This window comes from Notolepis coatsorum (assembly GCF_963971535.1).
Source record: "Notolepis coatsorum genome assembly, chromosome: 5".
Taxonomy (NCBI): Eukaryota; Metazoa; Chordata; class Actinopteri; order Aulopiformes; family Paralepididae; genus Notolepis; species Notolepis coatsorum.
The window spans coordinates 45,155,999-45,175,998 of NC_140169.1; the positions used below are offsets into that span (position 1 = coordinate 45,155,999).

Here is a 20,000-nt window from a genome sequence, read left to right on the forward strand (position 1 = left end):
ATTCTGAAGTCTGGGGGGCAGGGCTAGGCATACAGAAATACGCTACAGCCCTTTCCGTGCACGGTTCTGTTTATAGTCCCCAGCTCAACAAATTATGTGTTTTAAAATATGTTGCGACCGTCGGATTGTTGTTCAAAACGGAGGGATACTAGCTAAGGTGTGCGGGAGTTGGCGTATATAAGTTGATTGCTTTAAAACGGAGAGAAATGTCGTATTTACGCTGTTTAAAACGGGCTGATGGACGAAAATCTTTGGTTTTAGCCTAACGTATGGGGTGGTGTTCAATTCGCGAGCGGGTAAGGGGCCTACGTAATGTTTAAAGAACAACATCTAAGGTTATGTGGAATTTACAAATCTAGATGTGAAGAAAGATTTTGAAAAGATGTTTTAATTTTCTTTTAAATTGGATAAGTTGCCGGTGAGGAATAGTTAAAGGACGTGGCGAGGAAAGATGACGTATATTCGCTTCCGGTTTGTGCGATGAGCTCTGGGTATCGTAGTTTTAGTGTTTAACGAATGAATGAATGAATGAATGAAAACTTTATTAACAGATTGCAGAATGGGTACAGTGCAGTACAGCTCAATACATACAATTGTTAAGGGGATGCAGACCAGAGAAAGACTTTCGTCTTGTTTCCACCAGGGTCCCCCATTTCCAATTCATCGTAACATATATGACATACATGACATACAGATAGACAGTACTGCTACATCTATACATTTATGACATACCAGATTTGCAATTACAGTACTGTATTTGTGATACAAAAAGAGTCCAGAAAGAACAGAGTATATACATTAGGCGTAGAAACTGTACATTGGATTGGGTAGGTGGGGGTGGGACTGTACATTGGAGGTGGTTGGGGGGGGGGGGGGGGGGGGTAGGAGTGCGGGGGGGGGGGGGGTATGGGTAGGAGTGGGGGGGGGGGGGTTGGGTAGGAGGGGTGGGTGGGGGACACTGTACAACTGTACAAACAACACTGTACATTGGATTATTGACAAGACCATACTTGGTAATTTACTGTACATTGGCGGGGGTTGTGCTCGGACATTTACAGGGGCCAGTTTCGAGTTGCAGTCTCCCTTAGGTGTTTTTTGAGAGAGTTTTTGAAAGTGGGTAGTGATTCACATTCCTTTACAGCTTTGGGTAGGGCGTTCCACATTGATGTGGCATAATTGCGAAACGTGTTTAGACCCTTGTTTGAGCCGAATCTGGGTTTAACATGATTTGTGGAGCTCCCTCTGGTGTTGTGATCGTGGTATTCACTGACCTTTGGGAAGTATTTAGTCATGTACATGGGTACCTTGGTCGTGTAGTGTATCTTGTAGACCAGGCCCATTGCAAGTTGCTGTACTCTGTCGTCTACTCTAAGCCATCCTAGGTTGTCAAAGTGGGCAGGGGTGAGGTGGGTTCTAGGGGTAAGGTCAAGCAGTAGTCTGACCAGTTTGTTTTGAGATGTTTGTAATTTTGTTTTTAGCGCCTTTGAGGTGCTTTGGTACCATGAGGTGCAAGCATAGTCGTAGTACCCTTGAATGAGTGCTCCTGCTAGAGTCTTCAGGGTATTCTTGTTTACCAGTGAGGAGATCCGGTACAAGAAACGAGTTCGTTGGTTGACTTTTTTTATTACATTGGATGCCATTTTGTCACAGGAAAGATTTGCCTCTAGGATGGAACCCAGGTAGGTAATATCTTCTTTCCTTGTGACAATATTGTCACCCACTGTAACTGAGAAGCCGTCGGTCTTGCTGAGTTTGTTATTTGAACCGAAGAGAATGGACTCTGTTTTGCCCATGTGTAATGATAGTTTGTTATCAGCGAGCCATATGCAGATTTTGCTTAGTTCTGAGCTGAGGGTTTTTTCAACCTGTAATTTGTTCTTGTCAGAGACCAGCAGGGCTGAGTCGTCCGCAAACAGGAACAAGTTGCAGTCACAAGCTGACGACATGTCATTTGCATAAATTAGGAACAGTAGCGGACCTAGTATGCTTCCTTGTGGAACACCACAGTTTACTGTGAGGGGGGGGGATAGGGTACCGTTTACCTCCACCATCTGCTCTCTCCCCTCCAGGTAGGATTGCATCCAGCTCACTGATAGACTATCAAAACCAATTGCTTTTAGCTTGTCAATCAGAATGGTGTGATTGACAGTGTCGAAGGCCTTTTGTAGGTCCAGCATGACCATGCCGCAGTATTTGCCCGCGTCCACCTCTTGTTTGATGTGGTCGTTTAAATAGAGAAGGCATGTGTCAGTGGAGTGGGATGTTCTGAAGCCAGATTGGAATTCGTAGATTAGATTTTTTTCCGCAAGGTATTTTTCGACCTGTTCGTATACAATTTTTTCCATGACTTTCGAGATGGAGGTAAGGATAGAAACAGGGCGGTAGTTGCCTGGGTCTAATTTACTGCCTTTTTTGTGCAGAGGGGTCACTCTCGCAATTTTGAAGTCCTTGGGGACGTGTCCCTGTTTTATAGAGAGGTTTATTATGTGTGTGATGACTGGGGTGATGGCGGCTGCTGAGTCTCTGAGGAATTTGGAGGGGATGTTGTCATGGCCAGTGGCCTTGTTAGGTTGGAGGGCGCTCAGTTTTTTGAGTACCTCATCTGTTGTTACCATTTCCAGTTTGAAGTCGTCTTTGTGGACCCCTAGGTTTTTGTAGTAAGCTACTATGTGTTCTACCCCATAATGCCCTGAGTGGGAGGGTAGTTTGTTTACCAGTGTTGTGGCTATGTTTGTGAAGAAACTATTTAAGTAATTGGCTACATCCAGCTTTTCTGTGATGAGCGTGTTGTCCGTCTTTATGTTTATGTTTGAGAATCTGGTTTTAAGTTTTTTACTGCAGCCTAGTTGGTTATTGAGTAATTTCCAAAGTTCACGCGGTTTGTTTTTGTTTTCCTCGGTTTTGTCATTGATGAATTTTTTCTTTGCTGTTTTGATCATGGAGTTTACATCATTTCTTAGTCTGTTTCTTTGCAGTTTGAGTTCAGTCACGTGGGCTTGGAGTTCACTGCTCGTGCTTATGTTAAGCTTTGACTGACTTTTACGAAACTCAGAGCATTTTTTGTCTCTGGTTTTCATAGCGGTCAGTATTTCAGCGTGCATCCACGGCTCAGCGCGATTTTTTACCCTGGTGGTTCTTAGGGGGGCCATGTTGTTTAGTATCGTTGAAAATTTGGTTTTGAAGCCAAGCCATGTTTCTTCAACCAGTGTACCATTGAGCTCATCTGACCAGTCCAGACCCTCCAGTTCAAGGTTAAAGGCCTCGCTAGAGTAGGTTTTTAGGTCTCTAGATGTGACTGTTTTGTGACAGCCAGCCTTTTGTTTTAGCTTTTTGCGGGTACAGAATATCATATAATGATCACTTAACCCGCATGCTATAACCCCTTTATTGGCGATCTTGGACTTGTCAGAGGTCAGGATGAGGTCAATGGTAGTCTGAGTTGACTCACACACACGTGTGGGTTGTGTGATTAGTTGGCTGAGGCCGTGCAGATCACAAAACCTATTGTAGGATTTGAAGACGGGTGCATCTTTTTGTTGCATATCCGTGTTCCAATCCCCAATAAGAATCATTTCTGTATCCTCAACTCCAGCTAAGCACTCATCCAACACGTCATAAAAGCCATTTTGGTCTGGCGGTCTGTAAATTGTGCCGACTAGAACAGATTTAGCCCTTTCAAATAGAATTTCTACAAAAACAGTTTCAATAGCCTCATGATCTAGGTCTGTATGGTTAATAAATTTGGTGTCTTGATGGATGTACATACAGACACCTCCTCCATGCCTGTTCCTGTCATTGCGGACTAAAGAATAGTTCTCTAATTCAATTTCCGGGTCTGTTACTGATGGGTCCAGTTTGGTTTCTGAGAAACATATTATGTTTACCTTTCCGCTACTGAAATGATTTCTTATTTCTGCCAGTTTGTGCCTGAGGCTATTTACATTAAGATGAAAGATATGTAGTCCGTTTTTATCTGCTGTGTCGTCTATATCATTGAGATACAGGTAGGATTCTTCTTCTGTGGGAAGGGGGGGGGGGCTCTGTGATGTCCGGAGGGGGGGTGGGGGATCCTAGTCCGTGTGGTTGATCTTGTGGCGGTAGGGATGGGGTCCTGTGTTCATTGATGTTAGGAGGGGGGGTGGGGATGATCCTTTGTCCTCTGCTGGTGAAAGGAGGGGGGGTGGGGGATCCTTTGATCAAGGTGGGTGTCCCGCGACGGGAGGGGGGTGGGGCTGTGTTGTTATTATTTGGACCGTGTGTGGGAGGGGGGGGGGTGTGAGATTCTTTGTCCTGTTGATCTGCTGGCGTCGCCTGGTGGTGGAATTCCGTGGGGAGGGGGCATGAGCCATGGACCACTACACTTCCGCGTTACATTGAAATCGGGGAGGAGATTGCGGGGGGAGCATATGAATGAATGTGGACGAGAGCCGTGATGTAAGTGGTTGCCGATACGGCTGTGGGGGTGCTAGAGACATGATCGAATAGACGTTTATGCGCCTCGCTCTCCTGAACACGGCGTGACCCATAACTAATCGATCAGAACTAAATCGGCAGAGAAAAAGCCCATTTTAAAGCACCTATTCCGCATGGACATGCGCAGAGTGCCCATGGAGTCTGGACGACGCGAGATGACGCTCGAATGAATGTGGACTGTTCTATCAGAGGGGGGAGCTTCGGTGGCCAATGTCCTTTCAGCCGAACAGGATAATGAAAAAATGATCCCACTAAATGGCCAGACGCGTCTTATGGCGACATCTACAATTACCTCATTGAGTCTCCAGGTAGACTAATGTTTATATTTAAGTGCAGCGGTCTGTAGCCACTTACATGACCATCGAAGCTCCCCCCTCTGATGGAACAGTCCACATTCATTCATAATCCAATGTACAGTGTTGTTTGTACAGTTGTACAGTGTCCCCCACCCACCCCTCCTACCCAACCCCCCCCCCCACTCCTACCCAACATATTGTTTTCTGAATGATATTTACTATTATAGATGTTGCATTAAGTTTAAGTAGAATTAACAATTCCCCCCCAAAATCTATCTACTTTCTCTAAATATCTCTCATGTATCTCTGTACATGTCAAAATACTTCCCAAAGGTCAGTGAATACCATGATCACAACACCAGAGGGAGCTCCACAAATCATGTAAAACCCAGATTCGGCTCAAACAAGGGACTAAACACGTTTAGCAATTATGCCACATCAATGTGGAACGCCCTACCCAAAGCTGTAAAGGAATGTGAATCACTACCCACTTTCAATAACACTCTCAAAAAACACCTACGGGAGACTGCAATTCGAAACTGGCCCCTACAAATGTCCTAACCCAGTTGTACAATAAATGACCAAGTATGGCTTTGTCAGTATTCCAATGTACAGTGTACAATGTGTGTCCCCCCCCCACCTCCAATGTACAGCCCCCACCCAACCTCCTCCAATGTAGTTTCTACGTCAAATACACTCTTTTTCTGGACACTTTTGTATCACAAACAGTACTGTATTTGCAAATCTGATATGTCATAAATGTATAGATGTACTGTCTATCTGTATGTCATATATGTTATGATGAATTGAAAATGGGGAACCCTGATGTAAACAAGACGAAAGTCTTTCTCTGGTCTGCAACCCCTTAACAATTGTATGTATTGAGCTGTACTGTACTGTACCCATTCTGCAATCTGTTAATAAACTTTTCAATCAATCAATCAATCAAGAGGCTCTATTGTTATGCCTTATTGCCCAACATTACAAAATTGATTATTCTTATTTATACTAACAATGACTAAATTCACACCATTCAAAAGTGTCATTATCACTGTTTTGTTTAGCTAGAATACCTGCACCACAATATAATTTGTGAATTATTAGCCCACTCACCCCCCACAGAGGTGATAAGAGGCATTGAGTTTCAAAAACACACAAATTATTCAAGAACATGCTTGTCAGAGGATGGTTTATTAATCCAGAAATTGTAAGAATTCTATTTACATGATCTATTATGCCAGTAATACTCTCAGTATTCATTCAGTGTACTCATGCATTCACAGGAATATTGTTAATTGTTCAATATATATATACAAAAAAAATGTAATTGTTTAATTTGGGTTAACCTTCTGTCGTGTGGCAGTGAAAGGGTTAAGTGGCACTTTGGTAATTCACATGTAAAATAGAGTGGTTATTTGTGCTTGACAGGTGAACGCCGAACGCTGCCTAGTCAAAGCAAGTCTGAAATAATGTGAAAAAGAGTTCCAGTAAAAGCATTGTAAAAAGTATTTTTTTTTGCTGTTTAAAATATATTTTTTCTTGACGTTTCTTTTTATGAAGGAGAGCATGGCGCTGTAATATTATTTAAAGGCACTTAATGCCATTGTAAAATGAAGTGGGAGTGTTGTAATATTATTTAAAGGGACTTGAATGCCATTGTAAAATTAAGTGAGAGTGTTGTAATACAGTACTTTTACCTTACCACTAGATGGCACTATCAGTCACTCTCTTTTTTTTTTTTGCTGCTTAGGCACTCTTTCGAAGTTGGTTTTCGGTTAGAGTTTGTCTTAGAGCATGGCGATAGAACGCCATGATATTCTGTACCCGCAAAAAGCTCAAACAAAAGGCTGGCTGTCACAAAACAGTCACATCTAGAGACCTCAAAACCTACTCTAGCGAGGCCTTTAACCTTGAACTGGAGAGCCTGGACTGGTCAGATGAGCTCAATGGTACACTGGTTGAAGAAACATGGCTTGGCTTCAAAACCAAATTCTCAACAATACTAAACAACATGGCCCCCCTAAGAACCACCAGGGTAAAAAATTGCGCTGAGCCGTGGATGCACACTGAAATACTGACCGTAAAAGTAAAAGTCAGTCAAAGCTTACCAAAAGCACAAGCAGTGAACTCCAAGCCCATGTGACTGAACTCAAACTAGAAAGAAACAGACTAAGAAATGACGTAAACTCCATGATAAAAACTGCAAAAAAAAATCATCAATGTCAAAACTGAGGAAAACAAAAATAAACCACATGAACTTTTTAAATTACTCAATAATCAACTAGGCTGCAGTAAAAAACTTAAAATCAGGTTCTCAAACATAAACATAAAGACGGACAACACGCTCATCACAGACAAACTGGATGTAGCCAATTACTTAAACACTTTCTTCACAAACATAGCCACAACACTGATAAACAAACTACCCTCCCACTCAGGGCAGTATGGGGTAGAACACATAGTAGCATACTACAAGAACCTAGGCGTCCACAAAGACGATTTCAAACTGGAAATGGTAACTATACAGATGAGGTACTCAAAAAACTGAGCGCCCTCCAACCGAACAAGGCCACTGGCCATGACAACATCCCCTCCAAATTCCTCAGAGACTCAGCAGCCGCCATCACCCCAGTCATCACACACATAATAAACCTCTCCATAAAACAGGGACACGTCCCCAAGGACTTCAAAATTGCGAGAGTAACACCCCTGCACAAAAAGGGCAGCAAATTAGACCCAGGCAACTACCGCCCTGTTTCTATCCTTACATCCATCTCGAAAGTCATGGAAAAAATAGTATACGAACAGGTCGAAAAGTACCTCGCGGATAAAAATCTAATCTACGAATTCCAATCTGGCTTCAGAACATCCCACTCCACTGACACATGCCTTCTCTATTTGAACGACCACATCAAGCAAGAGGTGGACGCGGGCAAATACTGCGGCATGGTCATGCTGGACCTACAAAAGGCCTTCGACACTGTCAATCACACCATTCTGATTGACAAGCTAAAAGCAATTGGTTTTGATAGTCTATCAGTGAGCTGGATGCAATCCTACCTGGAGGGGAGAGAGCAGATGGTGGAGGTAAACGGTACCCTACCCCCCCCCCCCTCACAGTAAGCTGTGGTGTTCCACAAGGAAGCATACTAGGTCTGCTACTGTTCCTAATTTATGCAAATGACATGTCGTCAGCTTGTGACTGCAACTTGTTCCTTTTTGCGGACGACTCAGCCCTGCTGGTCTCTGACAAGAACAAGTTACAGGTTGAAAAAACCCTCAGCTCAGAACTAGGCAAAATCTGCATATGGCTTGCCGACAACAAACTATCATTACACATGGGCAAAACAGAGTCCATTCTCTTCGGTTCAAATAACAAACTCAGCAAGACCGACGGCTTCTCAGTTACAGTGAAAATGGATTGAAAATGGGGGACCCTGATGTAAACAAGACGAAAGTCTTTCTCTGGTCTGCATCCCCTTAACAATTGTGTGTATTGAGCTGTACTGTATTGTACCCATTCTACAATCTGTTAATAAAGTTTTCAATCAATCAATCAATCAAAGCCACAAGCCCTCCCACCCACCCACCCCCTCCTAATGTACAGTCCCCTCCCCATCATATGTATATACTCTGTCAGGATCTAGGGGTAACAGTACTGTATATTTGAATACCGTTTATGTCACAAATGTATCAGTACTAAATACCTATATGTCCCTATGCCATAAATGTCATGTATGTTGTGTATGTCATAAATGTCTATATGAATTGAAAATGGGGGACCCTGATGGAAACAAGACAAACGTCTTTCTCTGGTCTGCATCCCCTTAACAATTGTGTATTGAGCTGTACTGTACTGTACCCATTCTGCAATCTGTTAATAAAATGTTCAATCAATCAATCAAAGTTTGTAGTCACTTGAACTGTGAATTCTAAAAGACAGACACTTCTAAAAGCACCCCTCCCCCAAAGACTAATGAATTGCGTCACCTCCCCCTCCCCTAAATCCCATTTGTCCAATCACATTCTATCACCGCTCAACTGTATGCAGCTTAACAATTGTCTGTCTATCGTCATATTTTTGGCCACAAGTGGCGCTGTTGCGAGTTTGTGGTGGCGCTGTTACAACATTTAGGAAATAGGAGCAGAGAAGAAGATCCCGATTTACAGAGCTAAGATCAACAAGTTAACGTTAGCGCCGCGGTTTGAAACTTTGAAGGTGAGTGTGTAAACTAGTCAATACGATCTTAAACATGTCACAACAGCAGTCATAGTGTATATTTTCAACAATACGTTTGTTTACCAATAGGTTAAAGTGTTTTTGAGTTCGTGTTGGCTTGGCACTGTTTCAACATTTCGATTTAGGTGACTCGACTCAGTCTCGTGTTTTCTGCTACAGCTACAGCTTATCTATCATAATAACGTTACATGTATGGGAGTTTGCAAAGTTTAAATTGTATTAGCTGTTACATTAATACATTGTGTCCTCCTATCTATCTATCTCAAATCTCACTGTCTATCTGCTATGCTTTTATCTTTTACTCAAGTTTATTTGAAATCGAAGACACTCTGACGTCACGAGACCGCCGCCATCTTGGTATGAGGGTAACAAACTGATTTCTACCATCAAATGTGTAAACTGTTAATATGTACCTCAGTTGCGTGTGGGTCAATGAACACACTTGGGTTTATCAAACCGTGGGTTTAGTCTAGATGGAAATAGGGGTCCACGCGCACCCCCCGGAAATGTTTATGCCACCTGATTTTTCTTAATCCTTAAAGTGTCTACTTTCAGAGTCTGCCAGGTGCCAAGCTGAAATAATGTCCGAAAGGCTCAATTTTTAACCCTTTATTGCACCTAACACAAAACCGAAACATTAAAATTTGATGTAGCAAGACTCAAGAGGCATAATCTTTGAAGTAAACAACATACAGAGACAAATGAAAGCATTTTCCCATACAATTCTGACCCTAGGAATTCAATGGAATGGTTATTTTTTTGACATTTTACAACATTTTGACTGTATTTCTGGACAAAAACAGCAAACAAATGCAAGAAATGCGTGTCTAACCAACTACATTTTTATTTTTCAAACGCATAGTGAATATATTGACAATCAGTTTTTTTTTCAATCCTCCAACTGTTTATTTGGAAATTATATTGGGTACCAAGCTCAAATAATGTCCCAAAGGCTAGTTTTAACCCTTTATAGCACCTAACCCAAAAATCTAAAAATGAAAATATAATGTAGAAGAGTCATAACTTTTGAAGTAGACAACCAATACATTTACCTTTTCATGTCACTACCAACTTGCTGACCTAAACTACTCATCCTCATCGTCACTGAAGAGATCTTCTAATTCAATTTCTTCCATCTCCAGCTCTTCATCCTCATGCTCGTACTCTCCATCCACTTTACCCACAGACAAAGTTATTGTTGGCGTAATCGGTCACCTTGTCAAGGGCTGCATGCTCTTCTGACTCTGCTCTCTGAGCCAGTACCTCAACAAGAGAAGGAGGGAGGATGGGTCCAATTGCCCAGACCGGTTCCAACACCTCCTCTTCTCCTGTCTTCTCCCAGCCCATGCCTGGATCATGTGGTTTTGGGCTCTTGATTATTGCCTTGTCTGCTCTCTTATAGAAGGCTCGCTGGACATGTGGAATGAGACGGACCTTGGCAGGCGTTCCAGGTCTACTTTTGACTTGGAGTCCAGGACTTTGTCAGCGCCGACCATCTTTCTCATCATTTTCACCCGTACTGTGTCAACTGATGTCATCCGTGCTTGGCCATACATAATGCATGTGAAGCTCTCCATCTCCTCTTGAAGCTCATCAGTGACCATCCAGTCTGCACCAAGCTGCCTGAAAGCTTTGTGGAGTTTACGAGTCTTTTCCAGCTTCTTCAGGGGATTCACCTTGCATTTGCCTTTAAAAGCGCTGATACAGTCCTCCCCAGTAAAGTCGTAGAATCCCAGCAGTGTGCTACAGTAGTCGGGGCCCAGTAATTCCTCAGCAGCAGGGGTAAAGTTGGCATTCTTGGGGAATTTGGGGCCAACTCTTTTGAATGCCAGCTCTGGCAGCGTCTCGGGAGGCGTGATCTTAAGGCTTCTCATCTTGGATGACCTGTCATAGAGAGGAAGGGTCCTTTTCTTGGTGCTCACATGGCTCTCCTTCACTTCTTGAATCATGATTCCCCCGGCGCTGTTTACCACATTTGAACCATGAACGTTGGTGGTGATTCTGTTCAGGTTGTCCCACTCGCTGTGAAAAACAGTGTTTCCCTCGCCAGTGGTGATTTCAGGGGTCATGTTGGTGGACATCTCATCAAAAGCATTGGCCATGGCTGTCTCAAGTTCCATACTGAAGTCGTATGTCTCCGAGTGTCCTAGTCGTGAAAGGATGGTTGTGAGCTGTAAAGAATAAGATAAACAAATGTTTTTTTGTATCAATATCAAATACCTGTATGAAGCATAGTTGAGCAATGACAATGTAGGACCTCATAAGCAATAAGTTAGTTGATCACTCACCTGTTTGCTTCGATAGAGGTGCCGAAGTGTGGCACACAGGAGGATGTGCTTTTGGAGTTTCACTTCACTTGCTGTTAGTTGCTGCTCGACACTAGGGCTGCACGATTTTGGGAAATAATCTAATTGCGATTTTTCGGACAGATATTGCGATTATAATTTTTTTTAAGCAGCCCCACAGAGGTTTATTGTAAAATGCGGCTTGCATCTGGCCTACGCGGTGGGTCTGTTCGGGACACAGAGTCTGAACATTTTTCTTTTTACCTGGGAATCGATACCGGTACGGTACCCAACGGTACCTTTTTTCCCCTGTACTTTACTCTCCCTCTCTGAAGTAAACTTCACAACACACAATCTAAAACCCCTTACCTCCCTCTCCCAAACTGTTCCTACAACAATTTTTTTTATGTTGCATGATCATGTATATTTTGTATTATAATTTTTTTTGTTTAAATATCAACATTATCTGGCAATCCTCAGTAAATACTATCAAATGAGATATGAGACACGTGCACACACACACAGAAAAGGAGAATTGCTTAAATTATTTTAGAATACTTCAGCTAATGAAGTTAAATGTTTATTATCAACTATCCAGTTCGTTTTTATAGTGCAACGTTTTTCTACATTAATTGAACCAGTAGAGAGAGATGCCCCCACCCCCCCCCCACCCTTTCCTTACTCGGCTCAGATGTTTTCTCTGACTTGAGCAGGGTTAGCTAGGAACAGCTTTCTCAAGCTTCGCACCTTGGGCATGGAATGGGCTACAGGACCATTATCCACTTACACCCCAGTCTCTCTTGGTGAATTTAAATCTGTATTACATAACTTCCTACAAGAAGAATGTTGCTGCTTTCTGTAGTCGGGTCCCAACTGCAAAATTACTGTATTACCCTGTATTATACACTTTTACTATCATGTAGACTATTCTGCTTTGTTTTTGTGTTTACATGTGATGTATTGTATATTGTATACATGCACATTTATTATGTTCTTGTGTGATGTATCGCAAATTTTTATTGCTGTGTGATGTATTGCAAATGTTATTGCTGTCATCTTGGCCAGGTCTCCCTTGCAAAGGAGATCTTGTCTCTCAATGGGACTTCCTGGTTAAAATCTTATTTATTTAATTTTTTTTTAATGGCAGGCGATTTGATAATTGCATCATTACAAATTGCGATTTCGATAAAAAATCGATTAATCGTGCAGCCCTACTCGACACACATCTTGTGTAATCGAATAGACCAGCCTCTGCGTCTTCTCACACTTTTCTTCATCAAGTGTCCCAGTCACCACTGAGCTCAGAAATGGTACAAGATGCTCTGGGAGCAGTTCATCCATTTTCACAGCATCCAGCTTGTGTGCAGTTGGGGGCCATGGTAGCTCCTTTGACTCTTTGAATGCCTTTATAATGTGAGAATTGAGGGTGAGTGCTGCTTCTTGTAGTTAATCAGATGTTCCAAGTTTGTACGCACATTTAACTGCTTCATCTACAGTAATGCTTGAGCTGTATATAAGGTTCAACTCTAGAATATTCACTATGTGCTTTAAAAAATGAAAAGGTAGTTGGTCATACACACGTTTGGTCATTTCTTGCTGTTTTTGTCCAGAAATACAGTCAAAATGTTGTCAAATGTCAACAATAACCATCCCCTTGAATTCCTAGGATCAAAATTGTGTGGGAAAATGTATTTTCGCTCTGTAAGTCGTCTACCTCAAAAGTTATGCCTCTTCTACATTATATTTTCATTTTAAAAAATTTGGGTTAGGTGCTATAAAGGGTTCAAACTAGCCTTTGAGACATTATTTCAGCTTGGTACCCAATATAATCTCAAAATAAACACTTGGAGGATTGAAAAAAAAAATGATTGTCACCAAATATTCACTCTATGCGTATTGTATTGTATTTTTTGTCCAGAAATACAGTCAAAATGTTGTCATGTCAAAAATAACCATCCCATTGAATTCCTACGGTCAGAATTGTATGGACAAATGTATTAATTTGTCTCCATGTTGTTTACTTCAAAGGTTATGCCTCTTGCTACATCACATTTTAATGTTTCGGTTTTGGGTTAGGTGCAATAAAGGGTTAAAAATGGAGCCTTTCGGACATTATTTCAGCTTGGCACCTGGCAGATTCTGAAAGTAGACACTTTAAGGATTAAGAAAAATCAGGTGGCATAAAAAGTTCCGGGGGGTGCGCGTGGACCCCTATTTCCATCTAGACTAGTTTATTTAACATCTAGTTGTGACGTGACGACAAGAGCAGGTTCACAGTAGCGAGGCAGTTTGTAAGCAGTAGTACTACAGGTACGGTGGCTCGTAGTAGACGATAGTCAAACTGGATAATCATTTAGCCAATGATCTACAAAATGCATGCGTTGAGCTCCGTTTTTATTACATGGAATTATAAACAAAAGGTCAAGAGCAATGTGTTTGGTTAGCAGACATGTCCAAAAAAGGAGTAGAGGGAAGCTAAGCTTATTGATCCCTACCCCCTTACATTTATGTTTGTTCTTCCATTAATTTGACTAGATATAACATAATTTAGTATAGGGCTGGGCGATATGGAAAAAAATCATATCGCGATAACGATATGATAATTTTATTTTATTTCTCGATATCGATAATTATCGAATTGTTATAAGTATAAAAAAAAAAAAAACGTTTTTTTTTTTTTTTTTAACAACAGATGTTTGTTTATTTTGCAGAAATTCTTTGTCATTGCCGCCATCTTCAGTGTTACATCCCCTCACACTCCAGTTCTCAGGCTGCAGCTGGTTTAAAAGCTAAAGTAAACCGGCTTCTCTGCTGGCTGTGGCTCCAGAGGAGTTGAACTGTTCTGGCTCTGCTAGTTTATTTTCGATCTTTTGGCGCTTTTTTGGTGGACAAACCACCGCACTGTGACTCGTGACTGGAGTCTAGTTCTGCTAGCACACATAGCCTACTGTGTACAGATGGTTTCAAAATGTATTTTAAATTAGAAAGCAAACAAAATAAATGGACAAGAGAGAAATAAATCTGAATTTGGTCAGTATTGTCATTTGGACAAGCAAAGCCATTACTTTAAGTTGCAGGCAAGAAAGACAAGTCTGTCCACTGTCTCTGGTTTTAAAACTGCCCTGTTGCAGGTAAAAGAAAAAAAAGATTTTTCGATTTTTTTTTATTTTGATATTCGATATCGATTATTAAAATATATCGCGATATTTATCGTTATCGTTATATCGCCCAGCCCTAATTTAGTATATTACAATATAGAATATACTTTTACTTATACCGGTATTTAAAAGAGAAAAATCAAATAAAATTGATTCACTTGACAGCAGTGAATATAGTACAGCACTACATAACACAATATAACATAACTTTGTTTATCCTCATTACTCATTTCTGTATTTCTCTAATGTGTGTTTTTTTTAGCTGCTTTTTAAATTGTGCTACATGTTTACTCAGTTTGATGTATTCAGGTAAATTATTCCACAACTTCACTCCACACACCGATATGCACATGCTTTTCAGCGTAGTGTGTACCATTTGTTGTTTAAGATTCCCTCTCCCTCTTAAGTTATATTCTCCTTCCCTGTCTCTGAACCATTTTTGAATGTTGCCTGGGATTAGTTTGTATCTGGCTTTGTATACAATGAGGGCAGTTTTTAAATCCACTAGATCCATACATTTCAATGCTTGTAGCTTTATAAATAAGTTATTAGTGTGTTCATAATATCCTACATTGTTGATTATTCTTATTGCTTTTTTTGCATGGTGCATATTGGCTGTAGAGTGCTTTTGTAGGTATTACCCCACACCTCCGCACAGTAGCTCATATAGTCATATACCATAGGAAGAGTGTACAGTACAGTGTATACAGTGTTTTTTGGTTTAGAATGTGCCTTATCTTGCATAAAACACCAACACTCCGTGCCAATTTAGTCCTGACATATTTGATATGAGGTTTCCAGTTGAGTTTGTTCACAGTATCCATAATTTCATTTTTATCCGTTTTTCTCAAGAAGATGGTACTTGTGTTTCGTTATATAAAATAATTAGAAACACCTCCCCCTTGTGGCGGGGTTATCTCCTCTGCCAGTTTACATTAACAAAGAATCTGTTGAATCTTTCTGCCACCTCATTTTTCTTACTTACTGACTTTCCCTCATCTATAAATTAATCTGGAAAGCCAGAACTGTTGATTTATTTCTTAGAATTGAGTTTCGAACCTGTCCATCTCACAACTGATGTCTCTACAGGTGTGTGTGCGTGTCGTGGTGGCTTGGGGCGCAGCGACACGAGAAGGCCTGAGCTCAGTGTTTTGGGCACATGTAGTGATGCAAGATATATCGGCCGCTGATATAATATCGGCCGATATGGCCGTTTCTTTACACATCGGTATCGGTCCGATATCAAGATTGGGCCGATATAAAAAATTATTATTATTTTTTTTACATGTTTTGGCCTTAAAGGGGAGATGAAGCGTTAAACAATATGAGCCTAGTTTGTTTGTTGTGTACCTTGGGTAAGACATGGTCCTATAATCAAATGTGAAATCCTGCTTATTTGTCTGAAAACTCGTATTCAATTTAATATTTAATATATTTATTATTGTTGTGAGAGTAAGAATGCTTAAGTGCCTGTAGTAAACTGTGCCGTACTGTGTTTAAGCCAGAGCAGCAGACGGAGGACCTGTTGGTTCTGACCGAGTCCTGGTTCTGCCTGCTGTCCCACCAGCCCATAGACATGTTCCGGGGAAATCAGCACACAGCCTGAGCTGCACTGTGGGGCGATGAGCATATTCACTGAGTACTGAGCACAATGTTGCCACTGTCTCCTCCATAGACATATATAAAGACTAGATGACTCACTGGCCAAGTTAGTAGACAACATTGTCCTAATAAATTAAATGAGTCATATAAATCTTCAATCGCAGCAGGGACCTCAACAGGGGCCGCACCATTGTGCAGGGCTGGGGGTTTTCAGCACATTTTATTATCATAAAATGTGTTTCTTGATATGAAAATGTGCTTCTTGATATGAAAAGTATCTGACTGATGCACCTAAATTATGTATTTCTGTTTGTCTCAGGTGATGTGATTACTCAACAGTTTGGGGACTTTCTGTCTGTTGAAGCAAGAGATAACGGCTTCCTCGCCTACGGGAAGGCTGGGTCCTGGTCCTGGCCCAGCTCATCACAAAATCCAACACCCTCAGGAAGCGCCAGAGAAAAGATGGTGGAACTAAAAATGGTTGAAGCAGAATTGGAGAAGAGGGCCATAGAACTGCGATACATGCCCCCCACATGACATTATATACATTGGAGAGTATATACATTTGAGGGGGAAGAAACTGTACATTGGAGGAGGTGGGGGTTGAGTAGGTGGGGCGGGGGGGGGGGGGGGTAACTGTTCATTGGAGGGGGTTGGGTTATAGTCCAGTCATTATAGGCCAGAATTAGGCTAAACCTAGGACAAATTGCAACATTAGCAAACTCAACTGATTTTGTATCCTCAATATGTCTTTAGTGAGAGAAAAAAAGTCCCAAGGAATCCCATCATGGGAAATGTGTTTTTTTTCAATGTTTTGTTACCCCTATAGTCCAGTCATTATAGGCCAGAATTAGGCTAAACCTAGGACAAATTGCAACATTAGCAAACTCCCTCAATATGTCTTTAGTGAGAGAAAAAAAGTCCCAAGGAATCCCATCATGGGAAATGTGTTTTTTTTCAATGTACTTGATTGCTGGCAGGATCACTGACGACACTGTCTTTCAGTGATTGTGACGCGTTCAAATTTTGAGGTAGCTCAAAAGTAAAGATACCATTTGATTCTAGACAACCTCGGGTTTCCAATGAGACCAACCATGTCATGTTACCTCATTGGAAAGGGGGCTACATACCTAATTATTCAAAGTTAAGATGATTTCTTTTGGGGAGGGAAATATGGCCATCACCATTTTTCAAATGGTCCCTTGGCCTTCTACCTCAATATATGTTAATGAAATGGGTTACATGGGTACCTACAAGCCTCCCCTATACAGACATACCAAATTTATGTTAAGCCCATGTAGTTTTGTGCAAGAATCATGTAGTGTTTTGCATGCTGTACAAATATGTAGTTTCCGCCTATTATAAAAACCCCCATCTCCATGGACCTATCCCCACGGACATAAACCCTTGAGCCCCATCCTCGTGGACTGAGCTCCACAGAGCCTATCTACTAATATTCCAAGAAGAAAAAAATTTCTTTATCAAATGTTTTGATTAGTTCTAGCGTGTATGCTAATTGGTGCATATCAAATAAGATAATGTGTGATTTGCATGAGTAAACAGAATAATTCAATGAAGTTGTGATTGACTTTTTTTCTTGTCTTTGTGTGTGTAATCAGCTTGTGAGTTTTTATAGTGATATCTAAAAGTAAAATTTTCACCACTGTTATAATCGATATGAACATATATAGGTCGTTTTCAAAACTTTCCCATGATGGGATTCCTTGGGAGTTTTTTTCCCTCACTAAGGACATAATGAGGATACAAAATCAGTTGAGTTTGCTACTGTTGCAATTTGTCCTAGGTTTTTTCATATAATGACTGGACTATTAGGACATTTACAGAGGCCAGTTTCGAATTGCCGCCTCCAGTAGGTTCTCCTTGAGAGTGGTTTTGAAAGTGGGTAGTGATTCACATTCCTTTACAGCTGTGGGTAGGGCGTTCCACATTGATGTGGCATAATGTTTGTTTGTTATGTTTTAATAAACATCTTTGGACCATGTGTAAATTTTTTATTCAAATACAAAAGTCTGGTGCAAATTTCGCTTGAATACGCTCATTGGAAATACATTTACTGAACAAAATGTTGATGTGTTCAATAATTATTTCCCCCACTGTACACTGCTATCATACATAGTTATATGGGTTATATGCAGGTGTATAAGTAGGTATATAGAATTATTATGGTTATATATGCTGTAAATATAAATTAATACTCTTGATTCCAGTCCAGTTCTGCTTGTGGAGCAGACCTCAATCACACTAATCTGTAAATTCAACTAAATTTATTTATTTAATAAACATTTATATGTAAACATGCCAGATTGTAGCTATAAACTCATTTCCATCTACAAACTTTAACACACTTGGGTGGTTACTGTATAAAGTAGTAAGTCACTGGATGGTAACCTGGTTACTGTATTATTAAAAACGGTAAGTCACTATGGTGAATATTAGGGATGTCCGATATTATCGGCCGATATCGGCAGTAAAATGTGATATCGGAAAATATCGGTATCGGTAAATTTTTTTTTTTTTTTTTTTACATTTATTTAACCTTTATTTACCCAGGCAAGCAAGTAAGAACCAATTCTTATTTGATTTATTGTCAAAAGTATGCATGTTGGTTTAATTCAACAACAAGAGATATGTAATGTTAATTTTTACTTTTTTAATTATCATATTTTGCACAGATAATGCTTACATTTAGAAAGCCTTTTGAATGCATCCAGTGAAATTATTAATTACCTGAAATTATTCCGTTTTTTGGGGGGAAACCCTGCATATATCGGTATCGGTTGATATCGGTATCGAAATTAAGAGTTGGACAATATCGGAATATCGGTATCGGTAAAAAAGCCAATATCGAGCATCCCTAGTGAATATAAAACGTTAAGTGGATGGTTACTGTATAAACGGTTTCCATCTAGTCCCTTTGCAGGTTGATGTGAACACAAAACATGCAAAGAACATGCAATACAAAGATAATAAACGTACATACTAATTGTGTAGTAGTTAGTTATTATTGTATTAATATTCTACAGTATCGGCAGATCGCTGCCATCTCAAATGAATCTTCTGTACATCCCTGCAAGAAAGCCATTGAGAATATATATAGTGTGTTATTTAATTTCTTTAATCCATATGTGTTGTCTGGAAGCACTTTGCCGTATTCTATTATAATATTTTTTTTGTTTGTGTTGTATGTTACATACGTCTGGTGGCAATCAATTTCCCCATTTGGTGATTAATAAAGTATATTCTCTCAAATCATTTTCAATTCTCCGTTTTCTATCAACAAATCTCGCATATCCTTGTCAGACAGATTGCCATACATTCTAACAACTTCAGCCATTTCTCTACTATACTACTGTAACGTTGAATCTTGAGACGCAACTATATTTGAACGGAACTGCAAACTTGAACCACGGCCGCTGTCCGCCCCGCCCCCAGACTTCAGAATGACCCAATCAAATGCGCTCTGTCATTGAAATGCAAATACCAGCATCTGCGTCATGTACCACGCCCCTAGACGTCCGCCCCCAGACGTTGCTACTCATCCCAGCTAGTTCATTCGCAGGTTGCGAATGAACTAGCTGGGTACCCAACTAGTTCATTCGCAGGTTGCGAATGAACTAGCTGGGTACCCAACTAGCTCATTCGCAAAATGATCCTTGCGAATGAACTAGCTGGGTACCCAGCTAGCTAGGTCATCTTTGCGAATGAACTAGTTGGGTACCCAGCTAGTTCATTCGCAAAATGATCCTTGCGAATGAACTAGCTGGGTACCCAGCTAGCTAGGTCATCTTTGCGAATGAACTAGTTGGGTACCCAGCTAGTTCATTCGCAAAATGATCCTTGCGAATGAACTAGCTGGGTACCCAGCTAGCTAGGTCATCTTTGCGAATGAACTAGTTGGGTACCCAGCTAGTTCATTCGCAAAATG

General features: G+C 40.8%; 1 protein-coding gene and 1 long non-coding RNA gene across 2 annotated transcripts in view; both read left to right on the top strand.

Annotated features, from left to right (window-relative positions):
* Positions 1-20,000, top strand: part of sytl5 (synaptotagmin-like 5) — a gene marked incomplete at both ends in the record, with an annotated part of 153,955 nt that overhangs the window by 3,179 nt on the left and 130,776 nt on the right. The gene's annotated exons all lie outside the window — the stretch shown is intronic.
* Positions 8,905-16,644, top strand: LOC311228822. Its single transcript, XR_014619695.1, has 3 exons — positions 8,905-8,988; positions 9,317-9,374; positions 16,374-16,644. It is a non-coding gene; the product is annotated as an uncharacterized lncRNA (long non-coding RNA).